General features: G+C 52.9%; 1 protein-coding gene across 3 annotated transcripts in view; it reads right to left on the reverse strand.

Moving 5' to 3' along the window:
• The window catches only part of sike1 (suppressor of IKBKE 1), a 44,372-nt gene extending 38,882 nt beyond the window's left edge, over positions 1–5,490 (reverse strand). Inside the window, exon 1 of one of the 3 annotated variants that reach the window (XM_072563429.1) lies at positions 5,265–5,314. The gene's annotated coding sequence lies outside the window, so the exon portion shown is untranslated. Of the gene's footprint in view, positions 1–5,264 lie in introns of all 3 variants that reach the window. The other 2 variants (XM_072563428.1, XM_072563427.1) reach the window with 2 other exon arrangements.
• Positions 5,491–18,136: the final 12,646 nt, after the last annotated feature.

Consider the following 18,136-nt stretch of genomic DNA (forward strand, 5'->3'; position numbering starts at 1 on the left):
TCCCCCCCCAGCTCCGCAGCACTGATCCCCCCCTAGCGCCCCTCACTGACACCTCCAGCTCCCCTCACTGATCCCCCCAGCTCCCCTCACTGACCCCCATAGCGCCCCTCACTGACCCCCCCATCCCTGGCACTTACCCCGCTCCCCTCCCTGACTCCTCCCAGCTCCCCTCCCTGATCCCCACGCCGGCACCCCCCAACTCCCCCCCCCAGCTCCCACACTGATCCCCCCAGCTCCCCACACTGATCCCCCCCCCCAGCTCCCCACACTGATCCCCCCCCAGCTCCCCACACTGTCCCCCCCCCCAGCTCCCCACACTGTCCCCCCTCCCAGCTCCCCACACTGTCCCCCCCCCAGCTCCCCACACTGTCCCCCCCCCCCCAGCTCCCCACACTGTCCCCCCCCCCAGCTCCCCACACTGTCCCCCCCCCAGCTCCTCACACTGACCTCTCCACCCCCCAGCTCCCCACACTGACCTCACCCCCCCCAGCTCCCCTCATTGACCCCTCCGCTCCCCGACCCCCCCAGCTCCCCACACTGACCTCTCCCCCCCCAGCTCCCCTCACTGACCCCCTCCGCTCCCCGACCCCCCCAGCTCCCCTCACTGATCCCCCCCCAGCTCCCCTCACTGACCCCCAGGCCCCTCACTGACCCCCCCCCCAGCTCCCTCACTGACCTCCCCCCAGCTCCCCTCACTGACCTCCCCCAGCTCCCCTCACTGATCCCCCCCCGCACCCCCCACACTGACCACCCCCAGCTCCCCACACTGATCCCCCCCCAGCTCCCCACACTGACCACCCCCCAGCTCCCCACACTGATCCCCCCCCAGCTCCCCACACTGATCCCCCCCCCAGCTCCCCACACTGTCCCCCCCCCAGCTCCCCACACTGTCCCCCCCCCAGCTCCCCACACTGTCCCCCCCCCCAGCTCCCCACACTGTCCCCCCCCCAGCTCCCCACACTGTCCCCCCCCCCAGCTCCCCACACTGACCCTCTCCCCCGACCCCCCCCAGCTCCCCCCCCCAGCCCCCCCTCCCCCCCCCCCCAGCTCCCCACCCTGCCCCCCCCCCCCCCCGCTCCCCCCGCCCCCCCCCCGCTCCCCCCCCCCCCCAGCCCCCCCCTCCCTCCCCCCCCCCAGCTCCCCCTCCCCTGCCCCCTCCGCTCCCCGACCCCCCCCAGCTCCCCCTCACTGCTCCCTCCCCCCCCAGCTCCCCTCACTGCTCCCCCCCCCTCACTGCTCCTCCCCCCCCCCCAGCTCCTCTCCCAGCCCTCCCCCCCCCCCCCCAGCCGCCCCCCCTCCCCACCTGCCCCCCCCCCCACCTCCCCCCACTGCCCCCCCCCCCACCTCCCCCCCCCCTGCTCCCCCCCCCCCTCCCCCCCCTGCCCCCACCCCCCCCCCCCCCCCTGCGCCCCCCCCACTCCCCCCCCTGCTCCCCCCCCCCCCTCCCCCCACCCCTGCTCCCCCCCCCCAGCTCCCCCCCCCCCTGTCCCCCCCCCCCAGCTCCCCCCCCCTGTCCCCCCCCCCCCAGCTCCCCCACCCTGTCCCCCCCCCCCCAGCTCCCCCCCCACTGTCCCCCCCCCCAGCTCCCCCCCCTCCCCCCCCAGCCCCCCCCCTCCTCTGCTCCCCGACCCCCCCAGCTCCCCTCACTAACCTCCCCCCAGCTCCTCTCACAGACCTCCCTCCCAGCGTCCCTCACTGACGCCCCCACCCCCAGCTCCCCACACTGTCCCCCCCCCACCCCCCCTCACTGACCCCCCCAGCTCCCCTCACTGACCCCCCCAGCTCCCCTCACTGACCCCCTCCAGCTCCCCTCCCTGACGCCCCCACCCCCAGCTCCCCTCCCTGACCACCCAACGCCCCTCACTGACCCCCCTCCAACTCCCCTCACTGACCCACCCTGCTCCCATCACTGACACCCCCCTCCCCATCACTGACCCCCCCCCCACTGCCCTCACTGACCCACCCAGCTCCCATCTCTGACCTCCCTAGCTCCCCTCACTGATCCCCCCAACTCCACTCACTGACCCCCCACCCCCTCACTGACCAACCCTGCTCCCCTCACTGACCCCCACCCGCTCCCCTCACTGACCCCCACCCGCTCCCCTCACTGACCCCCCCAGCTCCCATCACTGACCCACCCAACTCCCCTCCCTGACGCCCCCATCCCCAACTCCCCTTCCCTGATCCCCCCCAGCTCCCCTCACTGATCCCCCCCCCAGCTCCCCTCACTGATCCCCCCGCCAGCTCCCCTCACTGATCCCCCCCCAGCTTCCCTCACTGACGCCCCCACCCCCAACTCCCCTCCCTGATCCCCCCCGCACTCCCCACTCTGACACCCACTCCCCCGGCTCCCTGACCACCCTCCAGCTCCCCTCATGACCCTCCCCTCACTGACTAACCTCCAGCTCCCCACATGACCCCCCTCCCCTCACTGACCCCCTCCAGCTCCCCTCATGACCCCCCTCCCCTCACTGACCCCCTCCAGCTCCCCTCATGACCCCCCTCCCCTCACTGACACCCCTCCAGTTCCCCTCATGACCCCCCTCCCCTCACTGACCCTCTCCCTCCCCTCCCTGAGCCCCCCCCAGCTCCTCTCCCTGACCCCCCCCAGTTCCTCTCCCTGACCCCCCCTCAGCTCCTCTCCCTGACCCCCCCTCAGCTCCTCTCCCTGACCCCCCCTCAGCTCCTCTCCCTGACCCCCCCTCAGCTCCCCACACTGTCCCCCCCCAGCTCTCCACACTGTCCCCCCCCCCCAGCTCCCCACACTGTCCCCCCCCCAGCTCCCCACACTGACCTCCCCCCCCAGCTCCCCACAATGACCCCCTTCCCCTCACTGACCCCCTCCAGCTCCCCTCACTGACACCCCTCCAGCTCCCCTCATGACCCCCCCCCTCACTGACCCTCTCCCTCCCCTCCCTGACCCTCCACCCTCACTGACCCTCCCTCTCACTGACCCTCCCCCTCCCTCTCACTGACACTGACCCTCCTCCTCCCCCTCACTGACCCTCCTCCTTTCCCTCCCCCTCACTGACCCTCTTCCTCTCCCTCCCCCTCACTGACCCTCTTCCTCTCCCTCCCCCTCCTTCTCCCCCTCACTGACCCTCATCTCCCTCCCCTCACTGACCCTCTCCTTCCCCCTCCCCCTCACTGACCCTCATCTCCCTCCCCTCACTGACCCTCTCCCTCCCCCTCATCCTCCCCCTCACTGACCCTCCCCTCACTGACCCTCTCCCTCCCCCTCCTCCTCACTGACCCTCCTCATCTCCCTCCCCTCACTGACCCTCTCCCTCCCCCTCCTCCTCCTCCCCCTCACTGACCCTCCCCCTCCTCCTCCCCCTCACTGACCCTCCCCCTCCCCTCCTCCCTGACCCACCCCCTCCCCTCCCCCTCCCTGACCCACCCCCTCCCCCTCCCCGACCCACCCCCTCCCCCTCCCTGACCCACCCCCTCCCCCTCCCCGACCCACCCCCTCCCCCTCCCCCCCTCCCTGACCCACTCCCTCCCCTCCCTGACCCACCCATCCCCATCCCCCTCCCCACCCCTCCCTGACCCACCCATCCCCATCCCCCTCCCCGACCCACCCCCTCCCCTCCCCTCCCCGACCCACCCCCTCCCCCACCCCACCCCTCCCCCTCCCCGACCCACCCCCTCCCCCTCCCCGACCCGACCCCTCCCCCGACCCCTCCCCCTCCCTGACCCACACCCGACCCCTCCCCCTCCCTGACCCTCCCCCTCCCCTCCCCCTCCCTGACCCACCCCCTCCCCTCCCCCTCCCTGACCCACCCCCTCCCCGACCCACCCCCTCCCTGACCCACCCCCTCCCCCTCCCCGACCCACCCCCTCCCCCTCCCCGACCCACCCCCTCCCTGACCCACCCCCTCCCCCTCCCCCCCTCCCTGACCCACTCCCTCCCCTCCCTGACCCACCCATCCCCATCCCCCTCCCCTCCCCACCCCTCCCTGACCCACCCATCCCCATCCCCCTCCCCTCCCCACCCCTCCCTGACCCACCCATCCCCATCCCCCTCCCCGACCCACCCCCTCCCCTCCCCTCCCCGACCCACCCCCTCCCCTCCCCTCCCCTCCCTGACCCACCCCCTCCCCTCCCCTCCCCTCCCTGACCCACCCCCTCCCCTCCCCTCCCTGACCCACCCCCTCCCCTCCCCTCCCCTTCCCTCCCCTCCCTGACCCACCCCCTCCCCTCCCCTCCCCTCCCTGACCCACCCCCTCCCCTCCCCTCCCCCCCCCTCCCCTCCCCCCCTCCCCTCCCCTCCCCCCCTCCCCTCCCCTCCCCTCCCCCCCTCCCCTCCCCCCCCCTCCTCTCCCCTCCCCTCCCCTCCCCCCCTCCCCTCCCCCCCTCCCCTCCCCTCCCCCCCTCCCCTCCCCTCCCCCCTCCCCTCCCCTCCTCCCCTCCCCTCCTCCCCTCCCCTCCCCTCCTCCCCCCCCTCCCCCCCTCCCCTCCTCCCCCCCCTCCCCCCCTCCCCCCCTCCCCTCCCCTCCTCCCCCCCCCCCCCTCCCCTCCCCTCCCCTCCCCTCCCCTCCCCTCCCCCCCTCCCCCCCTCCCCTCCCCTCCCCTCCCCTCCCCTCCCCCCCCCCCCTCCCCCCCTCCCCTCCCCTCCCCCCCCCCCTCCCCCCCCCCCTCCCCCCCTCCCCTCCCCTCCTCCCCTCCCCTCCCCCCCCCTCCCCTCCCCTCCCCTCCCCCCTCCCCCTCCCCTCCCCCCCCCTCCCCCCTCCCCCTCCCCTCCCCCCCCCCTCCCCCCTCCCCCCTCCCCCTCCCCTCCCCCCCCCTCCCCCCTCCCCCTCTCCCCTCCCCTCCCCCCTCCCCCTCCCCTCCCCACCCCCTCCCCTCCCCCTCCCCACCCACCCCCTCCCCCTCCCCCACCCCGACCCACCCCCTCCCCTCCCCCTCCCCACCCACCCCCTCCCCCTCCCCCTCCCCCACCCTCCCCTCCCCTCCCCCTCCCCGACCCACCCCCTCCCCCTCCCCCTCCCCCTCCCCGACCCACCCCCTCCCCCTCCCCTCCCCCGACCCACCCCCTCCCCCTCCCCCCCCCCGACCCACCCCCTCCCCCTCCCCCGACCCACCCCCTCCCCCTCCCCCTCCCCCGACCCACCCCCTCCCCCTCCCCCTCCCCGACCCACCCCCTCCCCCTCCCCGACCCTCCCCTCCCCGACCCACCCCCTCCCCTCCCTTCCCTGACCCACCCATCCCCCTCCCTGACCCCCCCCTTCCTCCCCACACTGACCCTCAATTCCTATCCTTACCGCTCCAAAATTTTCAGCTCTCTCCACTTCCGGTTGCACGCTGACATGCGTCACTTCCGGTTCCGCCCATCTTCCGCTGGGTCCTAGCGCCTGTTGTTCACTCAGTGCCTCCCAGGTCCTAGTGTCCGCGCTCCCGACATCAATGACTCAACATTTGTTTGTCAGGTTGCTCACTGAGTTACCAGCTAAAGGAATACCACGGTGGTTACATTTAATTCGTCTTCACCCATCTTCTTTGAACTCCTGTCACTGTCAATTAGAGCAATGCAAAGTAGATTTTTCACTGAAATTATGTTGAAAAGCCGATGCTTAACTTAAACCTCAATGCTGGTTAAAACAGATTCAAATCCTAAATCCAAGTAAATCTTAGTTCCAGTTTAAACCTTGTGATTAACATCTCGCTGGACCACGGACCATCTTGGGAAGTAGACACAAAACTGTTTCCAGATCATACAAAAAAAGGTTTCAGATGGTAGCTCACTGAAGTTTAAGAAACAGTTTAGATTTATGACTATATCAAATCGATGATCATATATAAACTTTAAAGATCAATATATTTGAATCTCTTTTTTTCTGTTTCTTACTTTTATAGAATAGAATCCCCATAGTGTGGAAACAGACCATTTGGCCCAGCAAGTCCACCCCACCCAGACCCATTCTCCTATTATTCTACCCCTGACTAATGCAACTGACTACACATCCCTGAACAATATGGGCAATTTAGCATGGCCAATCCACCAACCTACAGATCTTTGGATTGTGGGAGGAAAGCGGAGCACTCGGTGGAAACCCACGCAAACATGGGGAGGATGTGCAAGCTCCACATTGTCACTCAAAGCCAGAATCAAACGCGGTCCTTGGGGTTGTGAGGCAACAGTGCTAATTACTGAGCCACCATGCTGCCCCAAAATTTTAATAATGTGCATATGTTCTGTCCTCTGTTTTCTGCCCCAAAAGTACAAAGTCTTACATTTAAATTTCATCTGACACCTCTCTCCACAACTTATAAACCTGCCTGCATCTTGTGATGTTACATAAAGTCCTCTTCACATCTGCCCATGCTTTTTTGTGGTTTTTGTTCCTCAAATCCAACTGAGAACATCAATGGCAACAATACTGACCCCTAGTGACATCATAATGCATTCAAACAAATTCACTGTCAAATTCCTTTTTAATACTATTTGTTTTCAGCTAATCAACATGCTGACTAAATGGCAATTTATCAAAAATCTTTTGAAAATCCACGCAGCTGACATTCATCACATTTCCTTTACCTGTGCATTCATTATTTTCTCAAAGAACCCCATCAAATTTGTCAAACATGACTTTAACAATTTCCAACGGGCTATCGCTAAATTAGTCTTTCTAGGTGAGTATTAATGATCTTGAAAAGCTTGTTATACTTTAAGCTGACCAGACAGTTAACTGGTTTATCCTCGGATGTACCACAAATAACCCTCCAGTCCTGTGTTCATATCTAAAGACGTTTGAAAGGATGGTCAGATTGTCTGTTATTTTCTGTCATTTCTCATTGAAATTTAGGATGAATATGAACAGGCCCTTTTATCTTCTCTACTTGAACACTTTATTCTCACTAACATACAAGAAAAATGAAGACAAACTAACCATTTATTATTTCTGCCATTCTTCATTTTCCACAGGAAGATTACCTTTTCTATCTCTGATTGACGCAGCTTGTTCTTTAGGCAAAAGTGAGGACTGAAGATGCTGGAAACCAGAGTTTAGATCAGAGTGGTGCTGGAAAAGCACAGCAGGTCAGGCAGCATCTGAGGAGCAGGAAAATCGACGTTTCGGGCCAAAGCCCTTCATCTGGAATCCTTTGGGTACTTTATGCACTTAATTTTAAAAAAAGAACGAAGACATACACTGTCTCTTTCTTCCTTGCTCTATTTGTCTCAAATATTCCTGGACATATCTTAGAATTCTCTCTTTTTCTTTACCATATAAATTATGTATCTTTAAACCCATCTATCTTTGAAAAATTCAAGCCAACTGTTCCATTTTCTCATTTGCCTTCCAAATTCTTCATCTTTTTTTTCCCAGCTTTTGGCACCTATTATTCATTCTTGAAAGAGTAAAAGTTCCCTTCCTGTCCCCTTATTGTAATCAAATAAATTCATCTTTTGCATCATGACATTTATCACTCTGATAGTCCAATGCCATTGTTTTCCATCCAGTCACAAACTTTACTTCCTTGTCATTGACCCCATCTCTTTTTCTGTCTCCAGTTGAACTTCGGCTGAGCTCCTGACCCATAAACCTAAAATATATTTTGTGTAATCATCTCAAACATCTCTCTACTTGTTGAAAGTATGTCACTTTAGAACATAGAAAAATACAGCGCAGTACAGGCCCTTCAGCCCTCGATGTTGCGCCGACCGAAGCCTACCTAACCTACACTAGCCCAATAACCTCCATATGCTTGTCCAATGCCCGCTTAAATGACCATAAAGAGGGAGAGTCCACCACTGCTACTGGCAGGGCATTCCATGAACTCACAACCTGCTGAGTAAAAAATCTACCCCTAACATCTGTCCTATATCTACCACCCCTTAATTTAAAGCTGTGTCCCCTAGTAACAGCTGACTCCATATGTGGAAAAAGGTTCTCACTGTCAACCCTATCTAAACCCCTAATCATCTTGTACACCTCTATCAAATCTCCCCTAAACCTTCTTTTCTCCAATGAGAAAAGTCCCAAGTGCTTTCTGTCCTTCAAATCATTTTTTCCCTTGATTTAACATATCCATTATTCTTGTTTGTTTTGATTTGCTTTCTGCTTCTTGACTCTGCTTTTCACCTTCTCTGCCATATTTAAACTCTCCTTTAGTGCTAGCTATTCTCCCAACAAGGAATTTGGCCCCAACCTTGACCAATCATTCACTCCATTGTTTTTGGTCAGGTATCCGACAAACTACTTTTCAAATTAAGAACTCCAAGCTGGTGGACAGAAACCAGATAGAAACAACTCCCGACATGAAAATCAAAGTAGGGCCCTGGTGCCTCCAGTTCAGAGCTTCTTTCTCTGAACTTTCACCTTGGGTGGCAGACCCCAACAACTCAGGGGCAGACAGCAGTGCCCCCTCCCCACCCCAACCCAAGTCAGTAGACATTGGCATTGAACACGTAGTAGTCTCAATACATACTCACAGCTCATCTCTGATTTACTCACAGCACTTCAATGCTGCACTTGGGAGTGCACAGGTACTGATCATTGTAATTACTACCAAGACACTTTGCACACAGGCAACCACATCATGAATTCAACCAGGGTACATTTCAGGGCTTCTTGTTTGCTTCCTTAGCATCTATTTGGATGCTCATTGCTTGTCTGCCTTGCTTTTTGTGCTTTGTTCCCTCATCCAGAACGTAAAGGCCAACAATACTCCTGTGATGCCTTCGTGTTTAGTGCAGACTCAAAGCCAGGCAGCTTGTCATGGTTGTCAGCACTGATCAGTCAAGGGGATGGACAACATGTTGGATGGCAAGACACAACATGTGCTACAACCAACTCCCCATGTCTCAAAAAAGAAGCAGAACATGGTGGAAAACCTCAGCAGATCTTGCAGCATCTGGGGAGAGAAAGCAGATAAACTGGAGAAATCTCTCCATAATGCTGGCAGGCCTGTTTATTTTTTCCAGCAATTTCTATTTTTTGTTTTGGTTTGTGATTTCCAGCATCAGCATTTCTGTCAGTTTTTTATCCCCTTGTCTCTATGTAAATGAAATTGTTCTCTATTAAACCAAGGGAGCCACTCTACAATTGGGTGGGGTGGATCCCTTGCATAGTCAAGGGCAGCTTTTGATATTGATCTGCGGACTCAAACACAATTGGTCAGTTGCCTGGGACATGCAAGGTCAGGGAATCTGTATCACTGCGTGACAGAGAATGGTCATGATCAGTTCTGTAGGAGTAGTGCAACCAATCCAGGGAGTTGTGGGGAGCTGTACAGAGATCAATTGGGGTCTAGTCACTCATCAGTGGGGAGCTCCCCTTTCAAATCATTTGGGTGGGTGGGCCATGGTCAGTTCTGGGGGTCAGCTCAATGCAAGTCAAGGGGGTTATCAAGGGCTACTGCTGTGGTGGGAAAGTTTATTGTGGGGATTGGAGGCAGCTTGCTGGGATGCAGAGGGGGCTAATTCAATATATAACACTGGAAGATGATAGTGCACTTGAAAATGTGAGTTACTGGGGGAGGGGTGTATTCAGCAGTCACAACCACCCTGATCTCAATGCGGGCAATGATTGGCATGGTTAAACTGTAAGACCAGGGCTCAGGGAGTAATGTTGGGAAATGAGGTTGTAATTTATAGAGGTGTGTGAGAAAGTGTGGAAGTTCACTCCTGGTGGGCTTGACAGGAATGCCTAGAGGGGAGGAACATAGTGGTTTTGAGGGGAGAGTGCTCTAGATTAACTGTGACTCACTCTGCCAAGGTGACCTGCGTTAGTCTGTACTCATTGGATTTGTAAACGTACAATGGAAATGGAAAATAGCTGCGACCAGACCCAGAGTTGATGGGGTATGTGGTTTTCTTCTGTCTGAGCCCGTGGGGACCTACTGTGAGCACCATGCCACATGAAGGATCTGTGCACACCAATCAGAGGGTCTGCGGATGTCACCTGAAGGGTCTGTGTATGCTGCTTGAAGGGTCCATGCTCTATTGGAATTGAGCATGGGAACTATTTACAACCTTCAACACACCGATCAGGAGGAGGCAGTAACACAGTAAGCAACTCATCATTTTAGGAGAGATAGTCATATGGTAGCCAAATGTGTTGCTTAATAATAATAATAACAAGTTCCTCTTTGTTCAGGTTGAATCCTCCCACAACCCTCAAACATTCTTTCAGTACCACTTTCTCTAATTTATACTGTGCTAATTCATTGTATTCCTGAATATGTTGTGAGTGTGAAGCAATCTTTCAAATTGCTCAGACTTCCTTGAAGTCATCTCCAGGATTCCAAACTGTGTTGCAGTGTTCTTCACCCATAATTTCTGAACTGAAATGTATTTAAGAAACACAAACATACCTTTTTACAGGTGGAAGCTGAGGACTACAATTCCCAGCTGGTTCTGTTGCATGTACTGAGTGGCCCAGTATCCCTGCTCTCTGTCTCAGACAGCTACAGACAGGACTATGCCTATGCTGGGCAGTTAGAATAGAGGCATGAAAACCCTGTGCTGCAGGAAGAAAGACAGTCCCCAGGAAGGGAATGCTGCCCAGGTGAATATCTGTGTGGAGTTTGCACGTTCTCCCCTTGTCTGCGTGGATTTCCTCCAGGTGCTCCTGTTTCCTCCCACAGTCCAAAGATGTGCAGGTTAGGTGGATTTGCCATGCTAAATTGTCCCGTGCGTGTCTCGGGATATGCAGGTGAGGTGGATTAGTCACAATAATTGCAGGGTAACGCTAATGTGGTGGGGATCTGGGTGAGGTGCTCTTCAGAGGTCAGTTCAGACTTGATGGACTGAGTGGCCTTTTTCCACACTGTAGGGATTCTGTATTCTCCAATACCATACCAGGAAGCAGGCTGCAGCGAATTAGTGTTCAATAAACTGTAGGAAGCATTAAGTACAGGTAGGTATTGGCATTTGAAGCAACCCTGAGAGGCATCCGTTGTGCTGGGAGCTTGAAAGAGCTGGGAACCTTGATAGTTTACCAAATCCAAGGTTTTTGCTTCGAGCAGCTGGGATATTGGAATGTGGAGAAATTCCAGGGGAAGTGTCAACTCAGTGAAGCAAGTTGTCTGTGGAAGAACTGGAACTGTGCCATGAGTAGATATTGGAGTGCAGTCTCAGGAATCCACTGGAGTCTCAAGGGATGAGATTGAACTATCAGCTGTGAGCAGTCATTGAAGCAGTCCATGACAGAATGGTTTTTGACAGAGTTCTAAAGCCACATTTTGAAAGTGAAGAGTTGGTATCCCTTGTAAGGGAGGCAAAATTTTAAAAAGGTTTGGTGACCCATAGTCTTACTTTTGTCTGGATTGGTTGCTGAAAATTCTGTGGGATCTCTCTTAACAACATCTACTATTGTTATGCTCTTTGGAATGTTCAACCATTGTTGAATGTGACTCATAATCACCTGATGTTAGTCCTGGGTAATAGAGAATAAGTTGCATATACTTTGCAAATTGTAATTGTAATTAGTTACTGCTCCCTAGTCATACTGTAACACAAATTTGCTGGTCTTAACAGCTGCAGCAGTGTGTATAGTACTGGACACTACATTATAGAAAGGATATGAATGGATTGAAGAGCATGCTGTGAAGCAAGAATGATTCTAGGAATGAAAAAAACTTCAGTAATGAGCATGGATTGAAGAAGCTGGGACTGATGTCAGAGAGAAGAAGGTACCTGGGGGCATCCAAAATCTTCACAGGATTGTGACAGTTTTTTCTGTATGTCATTCCAAATCCAGAGTTAAACCTGCTGTGGGGATAATCATGTGTATTCCTCAGATGGTGATGTCAGGGATATACACACATATTCCCAGAGATCAATTTTGGGGATGTACACATGTATCCCACAGAGAGCGATGTCAGGGATATGTGTATGTATTGCCTAGCGATCAATGTTGGGGATATACATGTGTATTCCGCAGAGAGCGATATCAGGGATAAACACGTGTATCCCCCAGAGATCAATGTTGGGGATATACATGTGTATTCCGCAGAGAGCGATATCAGGGATAAACATGTGTATCCCCCAGAGATCAATGTTGGGGATATACATGTGTATCCCCCAGAGAGCGATATCAGGGATAGACATGTGTATCCCGCAGAGAGTGATGTCGGGGAGGGATATACATGTGTATCCCCCAGAGAACAATGTCAGGGATATACATGTGTATCCCCTAGAGAGCGATGTCAGGGATTTACACATGTCTTGTCCAGCCTGCAATATCGGGGATATACATATGTATCACCCAGAGACCGATGTCGGGGATATACATGTGTATCCCCCAGAGAGCGATGTCGGGGATATACATGTGCATCCCCCAGAGACTGCGATGTCGGGGATATACACGTGTGTTCCCCAGAGACCGATGTCGGGGATATACATGTGTATCCTCCAGAGAGCGATGTCGGGGATATACATGCGTATCCCCCAGAGAGCAATGTCGGGGATAGACATGCGTATCCCCCAGAGAGCAATGTCAGGGATTTACACATGTCTTGTCCTGCCTGCAATGTCGGGGATATATACGTATATCCCCCAGAGAGCGATGTCGGGGACATACATGTGTATCCCTCAGAGACCGATGTCAGGGATATACATGTGTATCCCCCAGAGAGCGATGTCAGGGATATACATATGTATCCCTCAGAGACCGATGTCGGGGTTATACAAGTGTATTCCCAGAGAGGGATGTCGGGGATATACATGTATATTTCCCAAAGACTGATGTCCAGGATTTATACATGTCTTGTCCAGACTGCGATGTTGGGGATATACACGTATATCCCCCAGAGAGCGTCGTTAGGGATATGCACGTGTATTCCCAGAAAGTGATGTCGGGGATATACATGTGTATCCCCCAGAGAGCGACGTCAGGGATTTACACATGTCTTGTCCAGACTGCGATGTCGGGGATATACATGTGTATCCCCAGAGAACAATGTCAGGGATATACGTGTGTATCCCCTAGAGAGCGATGTCAGGGATTTACACATGTCTTGTCCCGCCTGCAATATCGGGGATATACATGTGTATCACCCAGAGACCGATGTCGGGGATATACATGTGTATTCCCAGAGAGCGATGTTGAGGATATACATATGTACCACTCATTGATAAATGACAAAATGTAAACATGAATATGTACATCTGTTTCCTGGGTGAGGAAGAACTATTTCATCATGTTTCTCACCAAAAGCTAATTGACATGTTGCTGAAATGTGACAATGACATTCTAGCTGTGGGATATATGCAGAGTCTGGAAAAAAATCTAATGCCAGCAGAATGAAGCTTATAAAATCTTGGTAGCGGTAAGCACTTTTGCCTCTCTTGTTGTATGACTCTATGAACCAGGCACTGTAGAAGCCGGATGTGTGATGACGGAAGTGAAGAGCAGATTATTCTGTGAGAAATGTCAACATGGGCTATGGCAAATGAGAACACTTTGCCAAAAAAAAGGCTAAGTTCGGGCTGAGATCTCAGAAAACCTGCAGTTTTTACCTTGACTTAAGACTTCCAGCAAGGATTCACATTTGTTTTTTCAGAAGTAATTTTTATGATCAATATTTATCCCTTTAAGTCATGAGGTGTTTACTCTGCAGCAGTCCATTATTCCCTTCTTGGGCAAGTTCCTGATCACAGCATAATGGAGTAAATCTGTTCTGAATTTTGGATTATGCCAAAACTGTCCTTGAGCCCAGTGCTGGGTGCTTTGAGAATGCAGTTCTCTCTCACCTTGCCTCAGTGCTGTCGGAAGTCACACCAAATTGGAGAATGGAGTTTTATCCTTCTTTGTGTCTCTCCTCCTCACAATCTGATCATAATGTCCTATAAAAGTTTCATAAAAATCAGTGCTGGGAGATCCAAGATGGCGACGACCCAGTAAGTCTGAGTCTGTCGTGCTCTGTCTAAGACTCGGGCAAAGTGGGGTGCCCACCTTCACCTCACCTTTTAAATCCTTTAGGATAGCCTTTGCCCAGCGTACTCAGTCATTTTACATCAAACTTTAACAGTTTGGTTTTTTTAAAAAATGACTAACGACAAAAACTCCTGCAGCTCGCAACAGACAGGGACCCCTCCCCCACCCCTTCCTGCAGCAGCAGGGATGTCCGCGGCTGCTTCGGGGGACTTACCTTCGGTGGCGAGCCTGCTCTCTGGGATCACCAAACTCCAGGAGAAGATCGATACGTCCATCTTCGAGACCTGGTCCAGGTAGGAGTCGATCTCGGTCATCCTGCAGAAGCATGACCGAGAGATCGAAAAACTCGGTCAGTGCATCGGAGGGGCGGAGCAACGGGCAGCGGCCTCGGAGACGGCTGCCAAGTCATCTGTGGGTCAGGTCCAGGGTCTGGAGCGACGAGTCCAGACCTGGAGGAACATATCGACGACCTTGAGAATCGGGGTCATCGGAAAAATATTCGGTTGCTGGGCCTTCCCAAACTGGAAGAGGAAGGCCAGCTTGTGGATCTCTTGGAGTGATGGCTCCCACAATTATTGAAGTTGGAGTCGGGACCGGGCTGGGTGTGGGTGGAGTGGGCCCACCGGTTTGCTGTACACAGTTCCGGGTCGGACCAACACCCCCCACCTGGTTCTAATCCAACTCCAATGTTATAAAGAAAACCAAACACTCCTAGAGGCTTACAGAGTCTTGGGGAAGGATCCCAGGCCATGATGTACAAGGGCTCCAGGATAATGCTATTTCAGGACTTCTCTCCAAAGAGGCGTCTGAGAGACCTAAATATCCAATATTCCATGTGATATCCGGCAACGCTGCGCTTCAGCCATGGAGGATCCGTTTATAACTTTGGATTACCCGGAGGAAGTAAAAGAATTCTTGGACTCACTCAAATAGACTGAGGGACTCGAACCGTATGGATAACGACTCTATTTTGCTCCCCCCCCCTTTGATTACCCTTTTTTCCTTCTTCATCTTTCTTTCACTCATCCTTCCCTGGGGGTGGGGTGGGGGAGGGGGCTTGTCCTTTACTCTTTCTTTGGTCTCCTTTTTATAGCTCGTATGGCTAATTCGATTTATGAGGGAGGGGTTATTTTTCTAGAGCAGGGTTTTCTTTTTTCTTCATCTTATTTAGTTGCCTAATACTTGCTGGGATTGTAATTTTTTAACTTTATATATTTCTATTTTGTATTGTTTTTACTAAATGGACCCGGGTGTTGGTGTGGGATGGGTCACTCACTTTTAACTCTGGTTTTATAAGACACGTGAATTTATTTACTCCATTCTGTAATGCCTGGGCTGAGGGCTGGGCCCGAGCGAGGAGAGGTTATGGTGAGGTTATTGCTAGGTAGTTATGCCCCTGGGAACAAGGGGGAAAGTCTCCTTTCAAACATGTTTTGCGTTTTTTTTTATGTAGGAGCAGTTTTTAATTGTGTTAATTTAAATGTTTTAAAGAATTTTTGTATTTGTGAATTTTCTTTGGTCTTTATTCAATGTCTTTTGGGTGGGGTTCTTCCTTCTGGGGGGTCTCGGGCCTTGTCTGGACGATCATGGCTAGCCATTCATTTAGGTGGTGCACCAGGAATGTCAAGGGGGGCAATTTGCCAATCAAAAGGAAAAAGATCTTATCAAGTCTTAAAAAAGAAAGGGTCAATGTAGCTCTCTTACAGGAGGCACATCTATTTGATCAAGAGCACTTAAAACTACAACAGGGTGGGTTTGATCAGGCTTTCTTTTCATCTTTCAGTTCAAAATGTAGGGGAGTAGTCATTCTTATTTGGAAGAACTGTCCTTTCGAAATGTTAAGCCAGATAAAAGATGAGTCTGGACGTTGTATATTGATCAAAGCCCTAATACATGGAGAGGAATATGGAATTTTGAATCTTTATTGTCCCCAGGCACACCCATTTAAATTTGTAACGGAAGCGTTCTCTAAGTTTATGGCTTTTGGGGTCTGCCATACAATTATAGGAGGAGATTTCAACTGTATTATGTGTGGAGGTGTCTTCATCCCTAGGGCAGAGACTTTACTTTCTATTCTAACCCACACAAGTGCCATATCAGAATCAATATGCTTTTTGCCCCCTCAACCTTTTTGAATTCGATACTGTCTTGTAAAACAGGTAATATAGCTATTTCTGATCATGCCGCAGTATATATGGAAGTCAAGACTAGGGATGATGGGATAAGCCCCTGACATTGGCGAATGGATCCTTTCTTATTGAAGGATAGCAAATTTATAAAGTATTTTTCACAGGAATTCAAAACCTTCTGGGAAATTAACTCAGGTCCGGCCAGTAACCCATCGATGATGTGGGAGTCCACTAAGGCATATGCATGAGGCCTGGTCATCTCATATTCTGTGACCCGGAAAAGACAAAAGGGAGAGCAACAGTGCCTGCTCGAGGCTCGCCTCAAGGCAGCTGAGACCGCGTATGTTGACAGGCCCTCTATTACTAAGCTACAAAGGATCACAGCCCTTAGGGCAGCCTTGAATACCGCACTTACCCAAACAGCAAAGAGGGAAATATTATTCCCAAAACAGAGATTATTTGAATATGGCGACAAGCCTGGCAGGTATCTAGCGCACCTTGCCAGAAAGAAAAAGGCTCCCCAAGCCATTACAACCATTAGAGAAAGTGCAGGTATCCTGACTTGTGGTCGTAAAAAGATCAATACAGCCTTTAGAAAGTTCTATTTTAAATTGTATAAGTCGCAGGACTGTGAGGATAGAACTGGGAAGATGGAGCCCTTCTTTAAAAATCTGGCCCTTCCGGGCATAACCTCAGATCAGGTGTTGCTCTTGAATGCCCCCCTGATAACCCAGGAAGTACAGGAGACGGTTAGGCAGCTTCAGAGTGGCAAATCGCCTGGACCAGACGGATCCCAGGCTGAGTTCTATAAAGAATTTATAGGGGAACTGGCCGGGCCACTCATAAATATGTATAACTATTCACATAGTCAGGGCTGCCTCCTGCCTTTGTTGAGAGAAGCAAATATTTCTCTCATTCTTAAGAAGGGAAAGGCCCCAGAAGACTGTTCTTCATATAGACCCATGTCCTTGTTAAATGTGGATTTCAAAATTCTTTCAAAAATGTTAGCATTAAGGCTGGAGAGAGTCTTACCATACATTATAAAAGAGGACCAGGCGGGGTTTGTAAAGGGTCCCAGGTCAACGAATAATATTAGAAGGGTCTTAAATATGATACAAGCCTGCCAGCAGGGAGCAATACTGGATTTAGTTGTCTTCCTAGGTGCAGAGAAGGTATTTGATCGGGTAGAATGGCCATATGCTGGAAAGGTTCGATGTTGGAGAGGTCTTTACTAAGTAGGTTTCAGTATTATATAATGATCCCAAAGCAGTGGTGATCATCAATGGTTTAAGTTTGTATAGCTTTAGTGTTGGCAGGGGCTGTCATCAGGGATGTCCTCTTTCACCATTACCATTTACGTTAGTGATTGAACCACTAGCGGAAGCTGTATGAACTGACCTTAATATAACGGCTCTGAGGGTTGGATCAGGCAAGCACAAAATCGCTGTCTATGTGGATGATATCCTCCTTTTCTTAAGTGATTCTTTGACATTCGTGCCCCACTTAATCCAAGTGGTCAATCTATTTGGTGTGTTCTCAGGTTATAAAATCAATTTTATGAAATTGGAGGCCATGCCGTTGGGAGGTCTCACCAATGTATCCAATTTACCGGATGGATCTTGCTTTCCCCTTTTGGTGGTCACGAGAAGGTTTTCTATACTTAGGTGTTTTTATTACTTCAATATTTGGTCAGCTATATAAAGCCAATTATGTGTACTTATTAGAGAAAATAAGACAGGACCTTCAATGCTGGGAAGATCTCCCAATGTCCAGGTTAGGCAGAATAGCCTTAGTTAAGATGAATATCCTATCTCGTCTTCTATATCCTATGAGAATGCTCCCCTTGATGCTGCCAAGACAGGTGTTGTGTAAGCTCTACGGCTGGCTCGGCTCCTTTATTTGGAATCATAGACGGCTCCTTGTCAAATTAGAAAAGCTGCAGCTCCCACAAGCAAGGGGAGGACTGGACTTTCCAGATTTCAGGAGGTATCAATTGAGCTCCTTATTATCCTATGTAGCTGATTGGGTCTCTTGTGACCCACAGTCAATCTGGTTAGATATTGAGACCTCCCAAGCAAAATGTCCCCTCATCAATCTTTTGTTTATGGGCGAGATGAGAGTTAT

The sequence above is a fragment of the Chiloscyllium punctatum genome, chromosome 45 (assembly GCF_047496795.1).
Source record: "Chiloscyllium punctatum isolate Juve2018m chromosome 45, sChiPun1.3, whole genome shotgun sequence".
Taxonomy (NCBI): Eukaryota; Metazoa; Chordata; class Chondrichthyes; order Orectolobiformes; family Hemiscylliidae; genus Chiloscyllium; species Chiloscyllium punctatum.